The 18,328-nt window shown below is 45.3% G+C and overlaps 1 protein-coding gene across 4 annotated transcripts in view; it reads left to right on the top strand.

Annotated features, from left to right (window-relative positions):
* LOC306796331 (protein phosphatase 3 catalytic subunit alpha) overlaps positions 1-18,328 on the top strand; it is a 57,484-nt gene that overhangs the window by 5,955 nt on the left and 33,201 nt on the right. The gene's annotated exons all lie outside the window — the stretch shown is intronic.

Below are 18,328 nucleotides of genomic sequence, written 5' to 3' on the forward strand. Positions count from 1 at the left end.
CAGTTACAAAGACACTGAAGATTTGAGCTGACTTTTTACTTTAAAACACTCAAGCTGAAACTTTTAGTCATCAATATCTAAAGGCTTGCTTTCTTTTGAACTGTATACATAAAGTAAACAAACGACTAATTATCCCGTATTTATAAAGAAGGCCTTATGAAATGATAAGGAGCAGTGAGTAAATAGTTTGTGTTCTGGCTTTGCAAGTTTACAGTATTTTATCGTTCCTGTGCCTTTTTGTTTCAGGAACAGGAAGGTGTCGGGATGTCTGACCTTAAGGATCTCTTGTTTGTCTGCAGTGCTCGTTTGTGAAATATAGTGTCGGTAGTTCTGAACAATTTCGGCGCTACGTCGGTAGGAGTAAAGGTATCGTTGCTGAAGCCACATTGTCTTATTATTTTGTTCTGTTACCATATTGCTGCAGCTACATCTGCACTGCATCCGCGTAATGAATGAATCCTTACACCCCTGACTGTGTCATTAGCAGAGAATTGCAGTCTGTTTACATTTTAAAAATGCCTGAATATTTATTTAACTCCAGCCCACAGGTATACACACACACACACACACACACACACACACACACACACACACACACACAGCCACCTCAAACCGCATGCTAAATGAGAAACCATTTTGCACCTCAGAATAAAACGCAGGTATGTGCTTCTTATTTTTTATTGAGGACAAACCTCCAGTTTGAACACCCGCACTGTATTTAGGCCTCGTTTCTCCCGCCGTACTTGTCTCCATTACCAGGAGGAGGTTCCTTGTGGTGAAACAAACGCAACCATACCTGTATGCTAAATGGGAGACTTGTCTTGTTGGATCAGGAACAAGCCCTGGCATGCTGCCGTGTGACAGATACAAACATAGACACACGCTCCTGTGTTGTGGCAGACAACCGGTTTTGTATTTAAATATGGGTGAAATGAGTAAAGCAGCCTGCGGGCATGCCTGTAAATGTAAGATTAGCCAGCAGAGAAGAGTCACAGGGGGGGGTTTGGTTCGGCAGATCGCTGAAGTATAGAGGCACGGAGAGCAGCATCAGCCAACATGGCTTCAGCGCGGCATTCAGACAATTTGCCCTGTGATTTCTGGCTTTCACATGCAGTCTGACATCTTTAACGGCATTTTTCAGCACCGGCGGCTTTTGACTATAAACCAGGAGACCCTTCGGAGTGAAGTATGTGTGGGGATTTATAGTCAATGTCACGTGGACCGGTTTGCCGGCTGTTTGCTGCGCCATCAAAGAACGCAGCGGAGTGTTGTTCCCACTTCCTCCCCGGTTTATTTACCACTTTTCATCATCGTCATCCTTTCAACTGCGGCTCGAGAAATGAATCCTTTTTGCCGATTTTTATCAGACAAGGAGATTGTGTTGGTGTATCCAGTTCCTTTTAATTATCAGACCAATCAATACTTTTAATCAAGCATTATTGATACACTCCTTAAAGCCTCCAGTAACAGAGGCGGCAAGATTGAGAGCAATAGAACCACTTTTACTTTTCTGGTTGACTTGTACAATGTGATTCAGTATTTTTAGGATATTTTGACTAAAAAGGCTGTTCTCAGGTTCTGCATGGACCCTTTTTTGTTATTTCTTAGCTCCATTAAGAAAATGAGCTTAATTGAGGAAAACCCTAATTACAGATGGGTAAATAAGCCATTATGTGCCACGTTTTTCTTCCGGTCATTCACTGTTGATCTGTGGAAAGACAACCTCGGGGGTAACGTTTCCCTTCTTTCAGGTGTTGTTAACCCAACTAGCTAAAGCGCCCAGTGTGTGGACGAGGGAGAAACTCCAGCTATACAAATACAGCTGGAGGTGAGTCCAGGCCCCAAGGTTTATTTACACTCATTCACACGTGCTAATTATAGACCACCTGGCTGAGAATGAACCCCTTTAGTCCGTGTGGTGGTGAATTTGGTTAGTGTCTGCTTGTCTTAGTCTACCATAGGAAAAAAAAGTTATCTTTCATTGGATGTCCGCTTGTTCTACAATTGACCTGACATGATGTTGCATTGTGAGGTCGGCATTTGTTGACTGCCTGACAGGATGTTGACTAACAATCTTCTGATTTACATATTTATGTGTTTTATATCTCCCCCCAAATTTTCAAAATGATGAATTGAATTTTGCATGAATAAAGCCTAAAACCTGAATGTCTAAAAAAAAAATAAAAAATGGGACGTTACCAGGGGTTAGGTTTGGCCCAGTTCTGGTGATGGCAGGCCGCTCAGTCACTCCCGCCCACGTGGAGAGGAGAGGGAAGAGGACTCACTCCAAACACTCTACAGAGGCCGACCCGAGCCAGAGTCGTGACTGGTGGACCTATATTTGTTGCCATGCCCCTTGCTGTTTTGTCTGCTGAATCAGGCCCCCAGGGTCAATTCAAAAATGGACCACCGGGTGAGATTTCATTACTGGCGATTGGCCCCCCTCAGCAACTCATCTTCTACTGGGAATAGGCTGCTAGTAATTGCGGGGGTAAAGTGAGCTTGGTTAAAGTTAGATTTAATTTACATCGGTTTGTCCTCGACGGACTGTGTCTCAGCAACGGCAAAGACCGGTGATAGACGGCCGCTGCCCCCACCTCCCACCCTGGAAGTAAAGCCGACTCGGCCTTGGCCCCCGCAGTTTTCCGGGGGGCCAAGGGGAGCGCGGTGATGGTGCAAACTGATATCTCATCAGACTGACGCCCACAGCGGGCCTCTGCCAGATTGCAGAGAGGTTAGTGTGTCCCAGGGCTCCGATTGATTTTGTGCCTGTCCAAAACACGCCGGGGGAGCCATGCATTACAATGACCAATCATTTGAGCTTCAATGGCGTCTCGGACCATTAGGGGGCGGAGGGAGGGCTCGTGGACTCCGCTCGCATCTCTTCGCTGTCAGGTGGGCCCTGCCGCTTACGAGCTGCAGCGTTTCGCTTTTATCTCTTTATTGAGAGATCCCGTCTCTCCGTATAGACTGCGACGCGCTCGTTAGCTGCCATTGTTGGGCATGTTCATACATGCGCCCATGTGCTTTCATACGTGTGTGTGATGGGCGATGACTCTGAAGAATGTCAAACTCAAAGGAAGTAGTAGGAGCCGCCCCATTCCACTGATGTTACTTTTTGTTTGTGTGAAGCTTCTAACAAAAATACTGAGTCATGAAACCGTGGGAGACATGTTGTTTCAACAAGCTAATATTGACTCAGTGTTGACTCCTGAGCCCCGAGATGCGGGCCTGTTGTTGGTAATTAATGCCGTTGTCACAGCCCCAGTGCTGCACACGCGCGCACTCGCTCGCTGTAATTTATTTATTTTTTTGGCAGTTCGTTTGTTGCTTCGCTATATCATGCAAGCCTTCATTAATAGTGGCCCAGCCCCCACAGAAACTGGCGAGGCTGAGGAGTGACACACCAGCTCACTGGCAGCACAGTCACTGCTGTGAGCACAAGTCCATGACACACAGTCTGAAGAAGACTAAAGAGTACAACGTCTCTGACAGCTTCTCTACCGGGGCCCGACAGTTACTTACAGTCAGCACTGTCCTGTAAAAATGTGAGACATACTGTACGGAGGCAGATTTTTATTCTTTTTTTCACAGGCTCAACTGTTCCCTGTCTCTCTGTCATGTATCCCAGTTACCCTCCAACAACGTAGTTCTTGTCTTTTTTCCCTCTTATTTAGTTTTCGCTGCGGTTATGCCATCCCTGCTTTCAGCCAGGACTACAATGCTTTCCTCTCTAGGCCACCGTCTGCCATTCATTTTTGGCATTGTCTTTTTTTCATTCCTCCTTCTGCACACTCGCTTGCTCACGCTGGCTGCTCGACTGTGCCAGACCCGCGTCGTAAGACCCAAAACACCCATAATGCTTCGGGCCCGTCTCCCTGTATAGAACGTAATCCGATCCCCCTGGAGGAATGTGGCAAGCCTCGGGGACGGCCAAATCGAGGTACAAGCCTGCCGGTCAGCCGGCAGATAGTGTATCTCCGACTGATTCTTAAGCCAGCACTTCGGCAGCGATTGGCAAGAGTCAAATCAAGTTAGCATTCACCCCCCCTCAACCAGCCCAGATTCCTGTTTTTTTTTTTTATTAATCTCAATCATTGGCAGACAGTAGTTGAAAGCTGATTTAAACAGTTGTTGTGTGCCGTCTGTTTTGTAGACTGCAGTTAAGAAGGCAGGGACTTCTTTTCAGTCCAACAGATGGTATATAGTACGGAGCTATGCACTCGAGCGGTACCAGCCTGCAGCCCTGCATGGGATGTCTTTTATAAAGCCTATTTGCTTTTTTTTAAAGTAAATATAGTGTGCGTTTTTAGAATCCGCAAAGTGCCAGGATGTGTGGCAGCGTATGCTTTTCGTGTCCGTTTGTGTTTAGCGAAGAAAAATTGTTAAAAACACCAAACGCCAGGGATAGCTGCTGTTACAGGGGTCGTCAGTGGTAGTGATAATAATGTGAATCCCTGCATATTAAAGGTTCATCTGCAATTCTCTGGTCCCAGTAATATCTGGTCTTAGAGTGTACTGGCATATCACATGACATGGTGAAACTATGTTTGAGACTGAAAATATGGACCTCAAATACTGATATGCCACATATGGTAAAACAAAATATTTCCACAAAGGTAGATCTCTTCCTTGTTTTTAGGCATGTGTAAATGAGTTGTATGTGAAGTTATCCCCTCTGACATTCTTTTATAAGACAGCCTTCCTTTTTAATATTATTTAAAGTATCTCCTAATTTAAATGATTTGCTTTTATCAGTCGTATTTGTAGCAGCCATGTTCTAAAATGTATTGTGATGAACTAATATCCTGTTCTACGGATGTCTGTTTGAACTCTTGTACTCGAGGAAAAAATATTGTAATTCTACTACATTTCCTTCCTTTCTACCTGTCAGTGCAAGACGGCATCTCTATTGTGAATAGCTTTGCTTAATCAACACACCTGTACATACTCCAGCTTGTTACAGGCTTTATTATGCACCAACCAACGACTGGTGGTTTCTTCTATTTCTATTCAACTGTTGCTCAGTGGGATCTTTGTCTCTTTCAATTATCACTCTGGTTGAACGCTTGTACAGCATTTAGCTTTTTCTGCAAAACCCTGCATTATACAAAATAACACCTATTTGTAAAGAAGACTTTCTTCGACCTAAAAGCATGAAACTAATGTCTGACTGTAACGAATCAAGCTTTTGTGGCAGGGCGATGGTGTAATGGTGACTCTAATGTAACGTTAATAGATGAGAGGCACCAACTGAAGCTGAGCATAGCTCTGCGGAGGAACATAGTATGCAGGAATGTCTTTGAAAGTTTACAGAAGTGAAGAAATTGGAGAGAAAAAAATCAGCTCTGCTACAGTATCTGGTCTGGAAATGTAAAGAGATGTGCAGCGAAGGCAATGCAGCAGGCCTTTGACCACAGCAGAGAGGAAGGAGTCTGGGAGTCGAGACTCCCTTCAGGCAGTCAAGCTGTCAAGTGACCCTTTCTGAGTCCTGAACCTACTCGCTGACCGGATCCTCAAGGACACGTGGCCCTTGCAGCAGGCCCGGTTGCCCCGAAGGGATCGAGGGCCCGACCTAAGCAGCCCGCTACTGCTTGACCCCCACTACCCAGCGGCGCCTGGAGTTTCATAGAGGCCCCGGCCCTCACTTACACATCTCGCCCTTTTTGATTGGCCGCCGGCTGCAGGGGACTGCTTTTGAATGTGATGCTTTAACTGCCTTTTAATCTGGCGGCTCCTAGTAAAGCCTGCGCAGATGGTGCCTTCAGCGTAATACTCCTCTAGTGAATTTTGAAAGTGCTTTCCCTGCAGTTATAGAGGTCAGGCTGGCAGCAGAGAAGGATGATTTACTTTACAGTCACTTTAAGCCCAGAAGGATTGCATAATAGCAGCTACTTCAGGGGCTCCGTCACAGCTTCTCCTGATATATAGAGCTCCTCCAGGGGGCTGGGAATGGCGAGACAAGGTGTGTGTGTGTGTTGGTGTGGAATTATATCCCTTGCTGACTCAGAATTCCTTTGGTCTTTTAGGGCAGTAATTCCTTTGTTGCCCTCCCTCCTATGTCGTTTTTTGATTTTTCTTTCTTGGCAGTCAGGTGCCCACCACACCCGCACAGTCATGGCCTAGATTCAGAGATGGCCTTGAGAGGTGGGTGTGAGCATTGGTGTGGGGGGAGGGAGGGAGGGACGGAGGGAGAAGGAAGCGATTGCGAAGAAAGGGGGCTCTTAGGGGCCTTGTTGTCTTGGCAAGGGGTGGGAGGAGGTGGCTGGCTGCGCCATCCCATTGCCTCACCACCTGTTCATCAACAAAACCACAGTCGGTCTGCCAGAAATGGAAATTCAACCATGGATCTCTTGGACACAAGCATTTGATGCCACAAAGAGGCTTGTTACAACATTAGATGCGTCTTTATTATAATTGAATCCCAATCCCTGAGTACACTTTCAAATCTTGTATTTTATTTATGCTTTATTTATGTGTAGTTATTGGAGCTGTGCTTGCCTCTTCTGACCCTCCCTTGGACACATCATGGAGGAATGCCCTTTCACATATGTGACGGGGCTATTCTCGTACGGTTGGTAAGGGTTAGTCCCCGTTCACAGGTCGTTGTGATAGTCGCAGGGAGGTATTCCCTTCCAAGTCGAGCAGGTAACACACACACCCCCCCCCCCCCCCCCCCCCCAGCTGAGAGGAGTGCCCGAGGTGAGTTAATTAATGATGAGGAACGTTATCTACAGTTCAGGCCGTGTTTTTATTTGGGTCGGCCTCGAGCCTCGTATGCTCAGTTTACCAAGTGTGGCTGCAAATATAGACTGGCCTCATCCCCTCTGTATGCGTCTAGTAATTGCATTCTACAAATGCCAACATCTCGGCTGCCAACGAGCCCTCCTTGGGAGGTGCGATCGCGCCTGTTGAGGCATATTATCTCAGAGGCAAGCTGCGAATGAGTACAGAAAACACTGAAGTCGGTCAGAGTTTCTGCAACGTGGCCACATTTCTCTCTTCATTTGCATGCCACATTGTTTTATTCGGTAATATGGGATTGAATCCAATTGCGTCAGGAGTCCCGTCGTTATCGTCGGTCTAGATTTTGTTATTTGTGAGTTTTAGATGTGGTCGTACAACTCGGGGCAGTACCTGACCTCCCACAGGTGCCAGTCAGATATTGAAAATGTTCAAGGCATCGTATGCGGATGCCACCCCAGAGTTTGTTTTTTTGTACTCTGCGAACGAGACATGAAACGTCTCGATGCTTGCGGCAAATGTGTTCTGCCAGATGAAATTCCTTTTCAGTGTTCTCTCCAGAGGGTGTACATGTGTGGCTTGAAATATTTAAAAGGGGCTGGAAAAGAAGAGGCTTCAATATAGCTCTTTACAGTTGACCGTAGCAGTTAAAAGGATGGGGGAAAAAACCGTATCCCCCGGTGCAAAATGTTTAATTAATTCACTTACTATGCTCACAATTTTATGATCAACCAATATTTTAAAGCACTTATGCAAAAGTTGCTCAAAAGCTGTCCAGCATACTGCAATATATTTTTACTGCTCTCTCTCATGGTGTCATTATGATATTGAGTTTCAGATGTTTAACTTAGCGGTGAAGCTTTTGAAGTCAAATTTTTTGGTTTTGGGATAACCGCCGCAAACCCTTAGCTGAGCTGCACACAAGCGGATCTGTATCGCGTCCAGCCACTTGTCTGCATGTCACTACACACTCCTAGAAACAAGCAACCAACAAGAGCGCTTTGTGAAGTGGCTGCCAGCTCTCTGGAGAAGCATGTTCTCGATAGACCCGTGTCATCGGTCCTTCCCGATGCAAGCGCCGGTTGGAGACGTGATGGAGAGCGGCGAAGGACTCGCGCAAAGGTGGTTCTGTGCATGTGTAGGGCCAGGTTTTTTTTTTGGTCCCGACTGGAATCCAAACACACCCACCAATCCCCCCCTTAGCTGCCTGACCTTTCTCTTTACCGCCTGAGGAAAAGCTTGAAATTGTAGCCTTGATGCCCCGCAGAAACCTGCCGTCATTTGAGACCAAGACCAGACACTTAATAGCGCGGACCTTATGGGAGGCCTGATTTACTTTCATTTGATCTATGAATGGCAATTTAGAGTTGTGATCGGTTGTCACATTTGCGATATGAGAATATTGGATTTTTGCCTCTGTGTTTTTTCATTGGCAGAGAGAAAATAAATCTTGATCTCACTCTGTGCAATTCAACAGGGAAAAAAACTAAAGCCGACAGCCATTTAACCCGGTGAGCATAAGTTCTGCACATTGCTTTGCATCGGTGTGAGCTCACCGTCTTTGCTTGTATAGGTGAAATCACTGGTCCGAACAGCCAGCCATCTATCTTTCTCTCGCAATGTCTGCCGTAAGATAATAATCATGCTAACACAGTGTGACTGCAAAAGCTATCGCGTGGCTTATAGTTGACTGTCTGCTTGTTGTGTCAGGGGCCCTAAGTGAGGCAATTAGCATGTTGCGCTTATGCCGTGTTTGTCGCGGTAACAGCCTTTTTAAGCGTAGTACATAACGCTGGGGACCATGCAGATAAGTGTGGCTGTGAAACTGTCTGGCCGTTATGTGCCACAGGTTCCGTTTGTGGGAATAGCTTGCACACCGCCGAACATGCACCCAAAGCACCCCGTCTTCCGGATCCTTTCAGCCTCCTCCATTGTTCCGTCTCCGCTATGCTCCAAAGCTGATTACAGCGCCTTCCTTAATGAAAGCTAATCCTGTGTCACGGCATTGTGGAGGAAGTGGAGGGGGGGGGGGGGGGGCAAAGCTAGCAGGGAATGTCTTCTTCAGGGCCTGTCGGAGTGGCTTTCAGAGGAAATGTCGGAGAGTGTTAACGTCTCCGAACATGGAAATCTACAGTGTTTTACATTGAGATTGAGGTTTCCTTTGTTTTTTGCCCTAGTCTGTTGGCCCTTAACACAGACCGAACTTCTAGGGGCCTGCAATATGTTAACGGCGTTCAGTCCAGCCGTTCATCATATCTTCTTGGATGGAATTGACACATCTGATACCTCAATGGTGGACTTATTCGCGTAGTTTGTCATCCTGAGCTAGAGTTTTGTGTGGAAGCTTAGCAGCTTTTAAGGATACATTAATCCAACTTTCTTTCCCAATATCCTTGCTGATACCCCAACTCAGGGCATCTGTCAATACCAGGTATACCTAGCTGATACCAGTACTCTCTTTTTTTTCCCCCAAACATGTAAGGTAAGAAGGCCGGTACCAACACATATCTGAACATGGCTTTTGGTTGTGTAAATTTAAAAAGCACGGCGGCAGAAAGAATCACTGAGGCGATATGATAACATGCTCCAAAATTTCCATCGTTGTTCATTTTCCCATACTTACCAGTTGAATCTTACAGGACCTTGATCGGTTAAAAAGTCGACTCAGTAGATTCCATCCAAGGAGTGTAAGAGCTGTTGTACCTTAATACTGCCCCATTTATTGTTTGGAGAAGAAGTGATTGCTCCTTACTGGTGTTGCTGTTTTAAAATGGCTTTCTAGACAGTGGACTGACTTGACTGCCCGTCGTCATGGCATGGGTAATACATTTCTGGAGCGTATAAGTTGTGTGTAAATGGTTAATCTGTCGGGGCATCCCATCAGTGGACTGTCAGTAGGAGGGTGGATCGTTTTTTGAGAGATTGACTGGTGCCCTTTCCCCAGCACACTTTAAAAAAAAAGAATGTTTTCATCTTGGCCCTTGATACATTTTTATTTCACTGACTGATCTTTTTCCCTCTCCCTGACTCATGCACCACCCCGCCTCCGAATCACTGTAGGCATTTGCCAGCCGCGATCCAGGTCCCTGCCGACCTTTCACTGTGTCATTGATCGGCTGCGACATCGATGGCTCGCCACATGCCCCACCACCCCCAGAAAACCAGTGCAGGGACATCCCTTAGAAAAAGGCCCATCCACCCCATACCACAGCATCCGCCGCCTACTCCCATCCATCCGTCCCTACATACATTTATCCATCCCTCCATTCACCCACGCCACGCCTCCCACGCTTCAGCCCCTAACCTCACTAATTAATCAGGGACTGAGTCAGAGTGCTGTCTGAGCAGCGGTGTATTTTGATCACCTGCTGCTGCTTACTGATTTCTACATCTCTCATCCAAAATCTGTTGAGCCAGCAACGAGATTAACGTTTGCTTGTCACTCACTCTCGCATCGCGGCCGCACCGGTGCAGAATCCAACACGCTGCCTGCTATTCGTTTTTTAAGCCAATATTTTGATGGATGAAAGATTACGACTGAGACTCTACAGCGCTGTTTCCCTGGCAACCTCCCTTTTTACTCACTTGTATTTAATATCTCTCCTGTTTGTTGATGCGATGTAAAAGCTGATACCGCTGCAGCGGATGATGGTCAGCAACTCTTTCAAGTACAGTAATGGTCCATCGGCAGCGTTAAATGAAAGCAATGCTCGTTAGAGCTGCAATTAGTTATACTGACCGCACGCAGGGCATGGCCTAAAGTCGTGACAATGAGCAATTAGCGAAATTTAACATAGTGTGTTTTCAAATCTTGCAATGTGTACATGCATCTAGGGGAATGTGATTTGAATATCAGAAGTTTCAGCGGTAAACAGTATGTGCACATGAGATTTATGGATCAGAAACAAACAATATGTTCCGTAAAATAAATAGTGGCATGACAAATGTCACCGTGTTGCACCAAAACCTCAAAAACATATTTCCCTAACAAAATCTTAATAATGCTATTTAACCCAGTTGGCCTATTGAGGTTGTTATCTATTCATCAGACAACGCGTACCGTTTATTTTTAACGCGGTACGCAGCGGCGGCATTTGTGCTCCATGTAACCAAAGCTGACCAGCAAACGGTGCTGAAACACCATCCAAATGAGCTCCACGGTCCTACAAGCAGGGTGCTCTATGAATTTGAGGGAATTAATTGAGTAATCTGAAGGCTCAATTTTGTAATTTTAGGCCATGAATTAATAATTACAGGAGGCAAATGAAATAGTGCAAGATTGAATTATTAATTCGAGGGAACGATTGATAATTTTGATAACATGATTAATACCTGCTGGTCTCTGTAGCATTACGTCTCTGATACGAGCCCCCTGAGTCTTTGTTGACTGTTCTGCTCAGTGCCCACCCCCCCTTTTCTTTCGTCTGACGCTGCCGTGGGTTCTCTTCCGTGCCTTTTCTTTATTCCTTTTTTCCTCTCTTTATGTCTCTCCGTCCCTGGGAGTGCTATTGTTCTCTGCTCTCTTTTCCTGCCTCAACCGCAGATGTAACAAGTCCAACCCCGCACCGCACACAGAGGTATTCGGCAGACTCCAAAGCACTGCGCTTCAAAGCTGCGCTCCGCTAAGCGTTCCGCTCAGGGCTGGCTTCTATCCCTACTAATGCATGGTAAAGAGGTCTGCGCCAATTCATAGGTGACCTTTTTCTCCGTTAGCCCTAATTCCTGCCGGCCTTTATAAATCTCTGCTCTGTCCTCTGTGGCCAGATGGGAGGCTTATGTGTTTTATAGGTTGACTTAAATTTCAATAAGTCTTCATATAACATAATGTATCTTTGCTGTACTGAGTCACATTGCAAATACTAGGTGTTTGGACCCTGCATCAGCGCGCTGATGGAATCCAGTGTGTTTTACTGCTCATCCAGTTGAGGATAAATATTAGAAGGGTACCTGAAAGATTGAATTTCATTGTCGTCTTAAAGTGCAATTCTCTTTCCATCCCTTAAGGCACACAATATTGCTTTTGTGAATCCTACTAAATGTGGAGAATAATGTCGTTTTGTTCACAGTAGCAGAAGCAGGTTGTTTTTGTTGGAATAAGCTACCAGTCGTTTCTGTTTTTATGATTTATTCGCTCCGCCATTTCAACTGTGGACTGTGGGTGTCATTCTGCAACTGGAATTTATGTTGCGATAATTGCATTGAAGGAATGCATTATTTCCAGGGACTTTTGAATTATTGATTGACCGTGCTTTTCTAGAGAGTTGTAGAAAAACCGAGGTGCCGTGTTGAGAAGCTGACATCTAGCCATCACGCTGGTCTAGCCGGTCTGTGAGGGAGACCATATTGCAAATAATTGATCACCTTGCGACTACAATGCGTTACATGGTTCAGCTACTGCAGGTTCTTTGTACCTCCATCTTTTGCATTATGCATGTCAGATAATCAGCTTCTGAATGGACTCTGTGGTGGTGTAATAATGAAGCAGTGCCACTGCTGCCAGACGACATTTGAAGTTGAGGTGCTTCCTGATGTACCGTACGTCATTTTTTGTTTCCTGCCGCCCACAGAAGCTCATGCGTTCTTTGCATCCTGGACTCCTAAACATATCTCGCTCTAATTAAATGCTGGGGCGTGATTTAATTAACGAACTCCCGGCTATCAGTGGAGAGTGACTTGCACTGCTCTCGCTGCCCCATTCAACACTTGGCAGTCGTATCTCTGTGCTTCTTCCACCACGTGCAGCGAAGGCTTCATCACTTAAAGGCTTCCAACTGGAAAAAAGTCTTGATCTGTGATTGATTTTTTTCTTTCATTTCTGCTCCGTCAATAGCAGATTCATCTCATGCATGCAGCGCAGCTCCATTATACTCTTGTTCCGAAAGCATAATCGAACGATTGTCGATGTGCTGGGTGTGTCTTACCTATGGACGGAATACTGAAAGGGCCCAATCAGACATAGGCTCAGGGGCCCCGAGTCTTCAGCTGCAAAGCGTCCCAGAAAGAGACACAAAACAACCACAAGGAGTCACAGAATGACCACAAAGGGACACAAAACATCTTCAAAGAGACTCAAAAGGACCACAAAGAGATACAAAAGGTCCTCAAAGAGACGCTAAATGACCACAAAGAGACACAGAACGACCACATGGAGACACCGAATGACCACAAACGGCACGCCTGTGTGTTGTTGTTGCTTTGTGACTCTTTCACTCCGGGTGTCTTATGTGAATTGTGGGGGGGCCTTTTACGTGAAAATCTGTTACATAGGTATTGATGTACCATTTGATCAGAGGATGAGTTTCCACTTGACTTATTACACAGAGATCTTGCATGAGGAGGAAGAGCACAGCACCGTCGTTCGAAAACGGGCAAATGGATCAGGTGAACAGTGACTTTGTGCAAGTAAGGAAGTTAAGTTCGACAGATCGGCATCGCGATTTCGATCAGACGCGCACTGGCTTTTGCATAATACCGTTTGGTCACACAGTGAAATTACTTCTGGTATTCTATGCTTTGTATGAAGTGACCTTTGTTGCACCCGCACATAGTTCTGGGGCCTTTGTTCTGCTCCCTGTTGGTCCTGCTGAGATTTCCACTGGTCATGCTGAGTCTTAGGGGGAGGAAAATTGCTGGTGCGGTGGCTTGTGTGGTGGAAGGGGGCGGCCGGTTTGACGTGGGCAGTGACAACCCCGGGGTCTCGCCCACGCTCTGCGAGGGCTCCCGCTGTATCACGCACCGTCAGCAATTACTTCGGGGTGGGGGGGGTCAATTCGGCATCTGATGGAACGATGCTGCGCATCGCAGCATTTAGGTTTCTGGCCCCTGGAATAACAATGTATCGTACGTTGTTAGTTTTCTCGCCAAGCAGTCTGCTCTATCTGTACGTTAGGACTTCATTTGTTCTATCAATGCCCATTCATTGGCAACAATCCCAACACAGCTTGGGCAATGCTGACTTAATACAGAGGCAGATAGTTGCTCTTCATGCCGTCTGGGGCACAGTCAATGTTTGCTATAGGTATTGCTGTGCAGTCCATGAAAATAAACTGGCACTGTGGCTGCCGGTAGTGGCACTAGTTAGATATTGATTGACTGACCATATTGTGCGAGAGGTGCTGTATTATATCAATAAAAACACTTCTTAAAACGATTTTCTAATGCACAAAGTACAGGCATTTTGTTGTTGTTCGGAATTCATTTTTTGCTCAGTAGCTGTCTTCTGAATTCTACGAAAATCTCCTGAAAACCACTGAAAGTGACTGTGCCGTTATGTTCTGTGCAGTTTATTCTGTGTTCGCAACGTAAAGGTGCGGCGCACTCACCTTTCAAACGGCTGACAAGTACCAGGAAGGAAGACGATATTCAGGAGTTGTAGACATCTGGGCTGCCAGCTCAGGCAAATCCCGGTTGCGCTCCATGTTCTTCACTAAAAGAACCCAGGCGCTGCTTGCTGAGCTCCGCAACAGTCTGTCTCACTTTCTCCAATTAAGCTGATCTGTCCGGCACCATATGACTGCTCACCTCCCGCTGTTTCATTCCTCTGAGTGAATCGCATTAGCTCTGAACTACACCAACGTGAACATTTCAAGCTGCCGTTTTCCCACTGCTTCACAGCGGTCTCGATGTGATTCAGATTGCTCAAGAATCACAATCGAATGTCTGCTGTACTCGGGGATAATTATTCGAGTCACGGATGTTGCATGAACAAGGTGACTGCTGTGGGTGACGATCTGAGGCTTTGTTAGTTCGAGGCCTCTGCCTCGGCCCTAATCCGCTGGAAAAAGGAAATCATTAAATCTTGCTACATACCTTGCTGACCAACACAAGATGGTATATACTTTTGTTCGATGAACTGAATGTCTTGAGAGTGCGCTAAATAAACTTCAGAGGTTTAGTGGTCTAGTAGTCTTCAAACCTAATGGCGGATGGATGGCAAATTACAATGCTAATCTGAGACAAATTACCAGAGAACGTTAAATCGTTTTCATCCCCTCTCTCTCTCTCTCGTGTGTGTCAGTCACTTCCACTCTCTTTTCGAGATTGGAGGCCGCGGTGTAATTTCGGCGGTTGCGTAACGGAAAGGAACAGGGAAATGGCAAAATGAATGAAGGCAAAAAGGGACCGGCTAATGGAGACCATTTTTGAGTCATACTCCAGCACTTCATACTGACTTCAGTCAGCTTCTGCTCTCACAGCTATAAACAACAATCGCTGTGTGGGGATGTTCAGACACTGTTGTTTTGACGTGTCGATATAGCTCATATTTGAATGGTTAATAACTGCCCATATTTTCAAGCCATCTTCGACATCACCATTTAGTTTGATGATTGAATGATTTATTAATCCACATCGTGGCTTTTCTTGAGCTCAGTGCTTTCGATTTTTGTCACGAGGGTAGTAACACCTTTCACTTTTGAGCGTAGAACCTACCATTACAATGTGTCATGTAATATTTTGGCAGAGGTGGTTGTTGCTTCTTGTAATAAGAGGGTTGTTAGAAATTCCACGGAGGAGGGGGAAAGTTCACAGTGGTTCCATTGTCACGAGTGTGGGAAATGGAAGGGGTGAAAGGACGACCGGTGCGCCAACAACCACAGCTTTCACATGGGTTATTTCTATTAAAGAATAATGTTATTCATCAGTGTTTTTAGGTCACTTCAGATGTGATCAACATCCACAGCTACTCCGATGGTTAAACCGTCTCGCATCACTTACAGATGTGCATTTTCAGTATCGCTGTGGAGATATTTTAATGACTGTTTGAGTGATGGAGATAGTTTATTTTTTACGGGAAGCAAAATCAAATATCCGCTGCAACCATTGGATGTGGTGTTTAGGTGCATCTTCCTCATAAAACTCGATGTCGTTACCAGCTACCTCTCCATCCAGGCACAATATGGTTGTTTTTTTGCAGAGATAGTTGGAAATAACTTGGTTTCATCTCATAAAGTTTAGGTCTCATGAAGTTCAGATTCAAGAACCGAGTGGTTGCGGTAGACCGCCTCGGGAGTTCAACGTTGCAGATTCTCGACCTTGCTTGTCATGTTGTTGTCTTCAGGAAAGAAAACTCCTCCAAACGGGTCCGTTACAGCTCTCGCGAATGTTCACGCTGTATGTCCCCGACATCTCAGGGACCGATCTGGTGTCGTCTTTTCGGTGTCGTCAAAAAGCCCCGAGGCCCCGGCCTTCGGGCTCGAGTTGCATGGCAGGTGCTCTCTGGAGGCCAACCTGGGGTTTTGGGTAATTCTATCTCTCTATTTCTGAGTGCTCCAGATAACTACCGGAGATGTTGGGCTGATATTGTTTTTAAGCGATTGTTTTTAAGCACATTGAGTATTTATTTGGCTGGAATAATGTGTGCGTTTAGAGCCTGTATCCGAACATGTTGGTCTTAAGTATGCAGATGGTGGTTGCTGGAAGGAAGAGAAATGGCATCTCCCCATCTCAAAGTAGACTCTCAGATTTCTGAAATTGATTCTCACTTCGTTTGGTGGCTTGAGGCGATGTTAAGATTTTTTTAAGTTGATCCAATTTTATATATGCAGAGAAATGTATCAGTAAGAGAGCCTGCTGTACTTTGGTGGTTTAGACTGTTTAAGGCATAGTAATGCTGAAAAAATTCACCTTACAAATATGCAAGTCCTGTAAATATGCAATTTCATCACCACACCTGTTAATCAACTTTAAATGCTGCAGTTGAGATCCCACATATGGTCTGTCACGAAGCACTGAGTGACACAGATACAATGCAGGTCTGATTACCACTGATGTCACTTTTGGGAAGGATGGATATTCACACAAACTCTCTCTCTCTCTCTCTCTCGCTCTCTCTCTCACTCTCTCACACACACACACACACACACAACCACCAACTCAACAGTATTTGCCACTGGCTTAGTGCATTAGTCACACCCGACTGCTGCGTGCAAAGTCGGCAAGTGGACGTTAATTAAGAGCAAGTCCTATTTTTTAGCGGCTTGAGTTTAAAGGTTCCTAGGATTCTTTCATTCTGTCCTTTTTGTACCCGTCAGTAAGTAATATGCTCCGCATCAGGGGGTTGTAATAAATTAAATATTAAGACTATGCTTTTGTGTTGGCCACTTAAACTGAAGGTAATAAAACCATTATTTAAACTTACCTTCTTTTTACCCGTTTGAAGTGAGAACATGAGGTCCATTTTAAAGAACTGGGGTTTTTTGTTGTTTTGTTAAAAGGCTGCGCTTTCCATTTACAGTCCGTCTAAAGACTCACCGGGCTATTTGCATAGAAATTGTGCTTCATGTATTTTTTTTTAGTGCTGTGATTTAGATTGGAAGGTTCACTGTTGAATTAAAATGCATGCAAAGAGGATTCAGGCTTTTGAATGCGTCTGTTATATGCCAAATTGCGAGAGCACATTGCGATGGTGTGAAAAGCCATCCTTCATGAGCCACTAATTAAAGGCAGGATGAGGAGGATTTGTCTCTTGTGGTTTTGTAAACGCAACATTCAAAGTGGGCCCCTCCTCCTCCGGCTCATCGCTCTAGCCAATGGGGATGCACCAATACTGATATCGGGCCGATACTGACTCAAATAGAGTATCGGGGAATATGGGGCGAATCTATTAAATTCAATCATATGCTCATAAACTATATTCTTAGTTTTAATAACACTGATGTCATATAATTAAACACTGATACTCTGTATTGACCAGGTATTGCTATCGGCATCGGGACCGAAAAGATGGGATCTGTGCATAGTTAGCAGCCGGTTTAGCGACATTCAGTCCAGCGAGCTAATGGGCGTAGTATTTGTGTTTTAGACGGGAGAATTAAGCGGAGCTTCGGACTCGGTTGACACCGGCTACGGTGTCGGCCAGGGCAGAGCAGAGCCCACTGGGGGGAGAAGAGGCAGAGGATTGACAGCTGGAAAGGAAGCGGAATAGAAAGAAAAGGGGAATAGAATAGAAATGTACTTTATTCATCCCCAAGGGGAAATTTGTCTGAAATCCAGGCAGAGGACAGGTTCTCTGCAGATACAGACACCGGCACTCACTTCTACTGGGTCATACGCGATGATTGAGGGATTTTTACGTGTGAATCTAGACATAGTTTGTTTTTTTCATCGAAATACTCCTCTTGCCTTTAGATTGACAGTAACGGCGATTTGTTGTGGATTTGGTTAGTCTAATTTTCATGATGTTTTCAAGACTCATGAATGAGCATCATTTTACCCTTTTTTAAATAATTGTGACTGACAAATAAAGCAATTGCATGTCAGACTGAAGATTATGTCTCTCTTCCAATCACACACATACTAGTGAGCATGTTTAAATATAGAAATGGTTCCATATTCAACACTCTCATGAAAGGCTAAAAAACATTTGTATTCTGTGCTTCATTTCCAAAATGTAATTTATTCTGCTATGAATATTGCCACGCAAACTAAAAACTGTGTAGGCCTGTTATAAATATTGGAAATTGAATGACTCACCGATCACAGCAGCAATCTGGTAAATTGTCTCAGAGGGTGGGCTGGAAGCATGGGAGTGAACACCGACTCCCTCTCCGGCAGGGACTAGATCCCCTGGAAGGTACAGAGTACC

This window comes from Melanostigma gelatinosum (assembly GCF_949748355.1).
Source record: "Melanostigma gelatinosum genome assembly, chromosome: 23".
In the NCBI taxonomy this organism is placed as follows: Eukaryota; Metazoa; Chordata; class Actinopteri; order Perciformes; family Zoarcidae; genus Melanostigma; species Melanostigma gelatinosum.